Source organism: Malus domestica, chromosome 01, assembly GCF_042453785.1.
Source record: "Malus domestica chromosome 01, GDT2T_hap1".
Lineage (NCBI taxonomy): Eukaryota > Viridiplantae > Streptophyta > Magnoliopsida > Rosales > Rosaceae > Malus > Malus domestica.
In genome coordinates this window covers 7,481,461-7,488,688 of record NC_091661.1, presented here as the reverse complement: position 1 = coordinate 7,488,688, position 7,228 = coordinate 7,481,461, and positions in this window count along the sequence as shown.

Genomic DNA, 7,228 nt, shown 5'->3' with positions numbered 1-7,228 from the left:
TGAGTCCTATTATGAGAAGGAGTTTCGACAGGATTAGGATGCTGGAACTGAATATGGCCTGATAACGAGTTGTGTTCAAAGTCCTAATAGGAGTAGGATTGGCCGAGATAAAGCTAGATCAGGGAAAGGAGTTCTAATCCTGGAGTGATTAGGATTCAATACAAGTTGGCTGCTATAAATAGGAAGGGAAGACATCGTAACAGACCTTCCAATTCAACACACAAACTGCCCTCACTCTACGCGAAACCTCTCAAACATCTTCAGATTTTTTATTTTCCTTTTTCGCCAACACATCTTCAATTTGGATAAACAGCATTGTAATGGCAACCGACGAATATCTTCAGTTTGGATAAACATCACTGTTGCCATAGAATCGACTGACCGTGGAACACCTTCAGTTTGGATAAACAGCACTACGACAAGGCCGACTGGTTATCTATCCAAGTCTCGGTCGAGGTGGATTTCGAATCCTTATCGGCAGAGGTCATCTCGTTAGCCTTCTCAGCGAAACAAGGTGTTACAAGTTGCTATACTCGGTACATTGAACACCGAGTCGTTTGTGTTGGTTATTCGTAAGTAGGTTTTAGAGTTCGGCATTCTGATGGCCGAACCACTTTCACAATCAAGACATACATTTGTTTTGAGTATTTGTGTCCTTATACTTTGGTGTAGATTCGATGTGCTTATACTCTCACGAATATAGTCACCGTGACTGAATCCAGTGCCGACGATTTGTGAACTTTGCAGAACTAGTAGCTTTGTCTTCAAGCTCTAGAACCTGAAGGCTGAGATGTGTTCCTTCCTCGGCCGCAGTCGCGAGATCAAGAAGTCAGCCACGCGCTCAACGCAACCTCAACACATTTTACTCATCGGCCGAGCTCGGCCGATGAGTTGGCATGCCCCGCATACAACCGAAGGACGTAGTTAGCTTACTAATTACTCGGCATGCGCGTCACGTAGGCTTGATAGTTTTTAGGGTCAACAGAAACAAATTCAAATTGTAAACAATTTGCACCAAAGGATTGAATATGGAGAGACACAAATACTGTTTCCAATAAATAAAAATGAGTACAAATATAATCGTTTCACATATGATAAGGTAGGGAAAACAACACTCGACATATTGGGATTTGAAGATCAAATGTTAAGAACAATCGATAAAGGTAATTAATACAAAATTGTAGCTGCTAGTGGTTGAGATTGAAATAGAGGTAAAACATACTGATGCTAAATTTGGTTTTAAAGGTTGGTAACAATCATGGAACAATGTTGGATATGATTATGGCCCATGACGAAGTTACTTTTATAATTATTTATTAGCTAACATTGCATTCATGGTATAGTTAAAGGCTCTATACGGTTTTTAGCACCAATTAAGTTTGGTTCCAAAACATATAGAATGAAAATAAAATGTTGGGGTTAACATTAAACAGTTTAAAGATTAAACTGGTTAGAACAGCTTAAAACCAAAGATATCACTTGAGAATAAATTGGGTGATCAAATTTATCCAACAAAAGATTACAAACTGAGGACAATGGGTTGCACAAAAGCGAAAGAGAAGCGAATAAAAACAACAACGACGACAAAGCCTTTTCCCACTAAGTGGGGTCGGCTATATGAATCCTAGAACGCCATTGCGCTCGGTTTTGTGTCATGTCCTTCGCTAGATCTAAGTACTCTAAGTCTTTTCTTAGGGTCTCTTCCAAAGTTTTCTTAGGTCTTCCTCTACCACTTCAGCCCTGAACTTCTATCCCGTAGTCACATCTTCGAACCGGAGCGTCAGTAGGCCTTCTTTGCACATGTCCAAACCCATTTTGTGTACGTGTTGATGCTTCACCGCCCAACATTCTGTGCCATACAGCATCGCCGGCCTTATTGTCTTCCTATAAAATTTTCCCTTGAGCTTCAGTGGCCTACGACGGTCACACAACACGCCGGATGCACTCTTCCACTTCATCCATTCAGCATGTATTCTATGGTTGAGATCTCCATCTAATTCTCCGTTCTTTTGTAAGATAAATCCTAGGTAGCGAAAACGGTCGCTCTTTGGTATTTCCTGATCTCCGATCCTCGCCCCTAACTCATTTTGGCCTCCATTTGCACTGAAATTGCACTCCATATATTCTGTCTTTGATTGGCTTAGGCGAAGACCTTTAGATTCCAACACTTCTCTCTAAAGGTTAAGTTTCGCATTTACCCCTCCTGAGTTTCATCTATCAACACTATATCGTTTGCAAAAAGCATACACCAAGGAATATCATCTTGAATATGTCCTGTTAACTCATCCATTACCAATGCAAAAAGGTAAGAACTTAAGGATTGTTGATGCACAAAATCAGTGAGGACTTTGGTAAGGACTTAAGGATTGTGATCTTCGCTAGATTGCTCTAGTCATTAGTGTGGATAAGTATATAAATGGATAGAGACAGGAAAGCAAACACAAGATGTACGTGGTTCACCCAGATTGGCTACGTCCATGGAGTAAATGAGTTCTCATTAATTGTGAAGGGTTTACACAAGTACATAGGTTCAAGCTCTCCTTTAGTGAGTACAAGTGAATGATTTAGTACAAATGACATTAGGAAATATTGTTGGAGAATGATCTCGTAATCACGAAACTTCTAATTACCGAAGTGTGGTATCGTCTTCACTTGCCATATCTGTCTCATAGGTAGATGTGGCATCTTCTCTGGAAGTACTCTTCCTCCATCCAGGGGTGGTATCTTTAACTGGTGGAGATGCACAAGGTAATGTATCAATTTCACTTGAAGCTTACTTGTAGTTTCAGGCTTGGTCAAGCGCGATACAAACCATGTAGTAGGAGTCCCCCAAGTTGCCGAGCTAGGGGATCTGCTGAAAGAGGTGACAGACAAGGTAAGCAATCAGTCTCAGATCAGAAGTTTGATTTCGAGTTCCGGCTGATTGTTCTCATTCTCCCTATCTTGCAGGCAGCATGAAGGATAAAGAGAAGAAAAATGAGGTAGATGATATGAGATACTTTTGTTTTTGAAGAAGAAACTTTCCACAGGCTTATTCTTGAATTGGGCTGGAGGGTTTTCTGGTTTCCTCCAGAGTATAAGGCCGACTGAAGAATTTGAAGGTCAAAACAAGTCCATCAAATCTAGAGCACGTTCGACCCTGCTGATATGGGATACTTTTGCTGTTGACAAAGTAGTGGATGTATCGGCACGTGTTCTGTTACGCTTGTCTCCACATGCTTCCTTATATCATTCTCACTTTCCCTATTTGTTCCTCAGGCAGATGTGGTATCTTCTCTGGAAGCATAAGATGTTGAAGATGAGTACTTGAGAGCAATGCCAGATAAGTAATCAGGTAAGAGGTTCCAGGCAGTCAGTTCCTGACTGGAAACTTGATTCCAAGTGCTGACTGATTGTTCTCTTTCTCCTTATCTTGCAGGTAAGAACAAGGCCAAAGGAAAAGATAGGGAAAAAGCATGATATGGGATACTCTTGCTTTTAACCCTGATGATATGAGATATTCTTGCTCTGGTGTAGCTTGTTTGTAGAGGTATTATCGGGGGGAAAGAAAGTTGAGTATTTCGAAAGGCTTCGTTAGAAGTGCCCTCTCAAATATGAGGAAGGGTTGAGCATTTTTGCAGGTCTGCCTGTCCGTTGAGGATGGAGGTCGACATATATAGGAGTCTCCCTAACAACAAGTAGTAATGTTATTCCTTTACCCTGCTTGGTCATAGCACGGTAGTGGGAGCTGCCAGCTTCACGTGTGTCAGAGCACTTTGAAAAAGTGATCTGTGGTATTTGGAAAGTTGATGTTGCGTGTGAAGATTACAGACAAGCTTTATCCAAAGAGATCTGGCTCTCAAAGTTGAGAAAACGGTGCCTCTTCGATTTTCGAACAAGTAATCCTGTCGGGGATCTGGCTCTAGAGATTCGGAGAACGGTGCCTCTTCGATTTTTGAGAAAGCAATCCTGCTGGGAGTCTGGCTCTCGATATTCAGAGAGCGGTGTCTCTTCGATTTTTGAGAAAGTAATCATGTTGGGAGTTTGGCTCTCGAGATTCGGAGGGCGGTGCCTCTTCGATTTTGGAGCAAGCAATCTTGTTAGGAGTGTTTTCTCGAATGTGAGTAAAGGTTGGGCATGTTTGCTAGTCTACCTTGCCACGGAGCACAGAGGTTGACACACAGGAACTTTCCAATTATCCAGCAGTGGTGCTGTTCCTTTACCCTTGTGGGTAATAATATAGTAGCTAGACCTTCAAAATTTATGTGTCTAAACTTTGTTAGTGCTGTTTCTTTGCTATTCTTTTACCCTTCTTGGTCATAGCGATGTAGTAGGAGCTGCAAGCTTCATGTGTCTAAACTTTATCAGAGATCTTTGGCAAAGTTATCTGTGGTACCCATGAGCTGATGGTGCGTGTGGAAAGTGCATGTGACAAGTGCTGACAAGGCTGAAAAAAGCAGGTGCCTCTTCGATTTCTGAGATCGGCCATCGTGGTCTCTGAGCAGACCAGCTTTTGAGAAAGCAAGCTACTCTTCGATTTCTGAGATTGGCCTTCGTAGTCTTTGAACAGCCCAGCTTTTGAGAAAGCAAACGCCTCTTCGATTTCTGAGATCAGCCTTCATGGTCTCTGAGCAGCCCAGGTTTTGAGAAAGCAAACGCCTCTTTGATTTCTGAAGCTCGGTCGAGTGCAGATTTCTATAGAGGCTGGCATTAAGTTCTAAAGCACACTTGAATCTCCACCAGTAGAAGCTCCCTTCTTGCACTTCTAAGATCTTGATTTGTCCGACCTCTTCTCTCTTCAACACCTTTGAAAATGTCTGGCCCCTCCGACCTTCGTTTTGACTTGAACGTTGTTGAAGAGGCAGCCTCGCCTTCTCCAGACAACATATGGCACCCATCTTTCTTATCCCCTACTGGTCCTCTTACCGTTGGGGATTCTGTGATGAAGAATGATATGACCGCTGCGGTGGTGGCCAGGAACCTTCTCACTCCCAAAGATAACAGACTACTTTCCAAACGGTCTGATGAGTTGGCTGTTGTGGATTCTCTGGCTCTGAGTGTTCAGTGTGCAGATTCTGTGTCTAATATGGCCCAACGCCTATTTGCTCGAACCCGCCAAGTTGAATCATTGGCGGCTGAAGTCATGAGTCTCAAATAGGAGATTAGAAGGCTCAAGCATGAGAATAAACAGTTGCACCGGCTCGCACATGACTATGCTACAAACATGAAGAGGAAGCTTGACCAGATGAAGGAATCTGTGGGTTTGTTCCAAAGGCATTTATTGCCTTCGTCTTCTGAGGCTGTACCGCGTAATGAAGCTCCAAATGATCAACCTCCGATGCCTCCTCCTTCCAGGGTTCTGTCCAGTACTGAGGCTCCGAATGATCCCCCTCCGGTGCCTTCTCTTTCTGGGGCTCTACCAACTGCTGAGACTTCTCCTAAGCAACCTTTGTGAAGGCTCCCTCTTATTTGTTTATTTTGACCCATGTATATGTACATATTTGTAACTTATCGGAGATATCAATAAATAAGTTTTGCTTCATTTCAACGTATTGTGTTAAATACACCAAAGCCTTATTCACTGAGTGGGGTTGACTATATGAATCTTAGAACGCCATTGTGCTCGGTCCTGTGTCATGTCCTCCGTTAGATCCATGTACTCTAAGTCTTTTCTTAGAGTCTCTTCCAAAGTTTTCCTAGGTCTTCCTCTACCCTTTCGGCCCTGAACCTCTGTCCCGTAGTCACATCTTCTAACTGGAGCGTCAGTAGGCCTTCTTTGCACATGTCCAAACCACCGTAACCGATTTTCTCTCAGCTTTCCTTTAATTTCGGCTACTCCTACTTTACCTCGGATATCCTCATTCCTAATCTTATCATTTCTTGTGTGCCCACACATCCAACGAAGCATCCTCATCTCTGCTGCCCATTTTGTGTACGTGTTGATGCTTCACCGCCTAACATTCTGTGCCATACAGCATCGTCGGCCTTATTGTCGTCCTATAAAATTTTCCCTTGAGCTTCAGTGGCATACGGCGGTCACACAACACACCGGATGCACTATAGAAGCGAATAAAAACGAAAAAAAAAAGGGCAGGTAACAACAAAAGTAGCAAAAAACTAACAACACAAAATACTTGATACATTGAAAACTAAATGTCTAAACGAATTATATACCTTCAATAAATGCCGGTACTTCTTGAAAGTGAAGAAGAACGATATCAGATAGTGATATCAACCATCTGATTACAGAGACAAAATCTGCAGAATCATAAAAAGAGAATTTAAACGTAGAATTTATCTGTAAATCAAAAACTCCAAAAAGAAAAACAATAAATAGAAACATGAGGTACATCAAGAAAAGAAACCTTACCAAGCTGAAAGCCCTAATGTCTAATCTAAATTAGAGAATTCAACATATTTCAAAATTAAAAAAAAAAATTCTATATTAGCCGGAAAAGAACATTGAATTGTGGGTGGAAAAAAGACGATTTTTTTTTACAAAAAAAAAAAAAAAAAAATCAAACGGTAAACGTACTAAGGTACTCCAAATGATATTGCATGCATGATATATGAAAATACACACACACACACACATATGCATGCCCATATATATTAAAAAAAATTAGTGTACCAGTAATTTGGTACATTATCGGTACATTATGTAATCCAAATTTATTTACAAAATAAGTATTTTGACATGTTATTTATTTTTGTTTAGATATGTACCAAGCTACTAATACGTTTATATTATCATAATTTTAGCACGCAAAAAACTAACGGCAAGTTATGTGTAATCCTAAAACCTATATGTATGTTTCAAGCCAATACAGGTACATTTCAATTTAGTAACCATAAATTTTAATTCGGTATGAATACGTTTTAATTTAGCATAAGTACGTTTCAATTTGAGAATAAATTGTGTCGATACATGTTTGACACACCCCGACCCGAAATGTCCACTAGGACCCCGAATCGAGCCGTGCTGGCCAACACCAGGAAAGTGACGAAGCCATAAAGTGTGATAATGTATAAAATGTGAATAAATTAATTATAAAAGTATCTAAGTACACAAGTGTGCGGTGAGCGGGTCTGGACCCATTTCACGCGTGATACAGAGCATAAGACAAGTACAGTGAGCAAAGATCATAATTATACCATTATAAGGAGCCACCAGAACTTGGAGTGCCACAAGTCCTCGTCGATACGGAACCTTGCTACTAGAACCTGGAGGGGTGCAAGGATAGAAAGT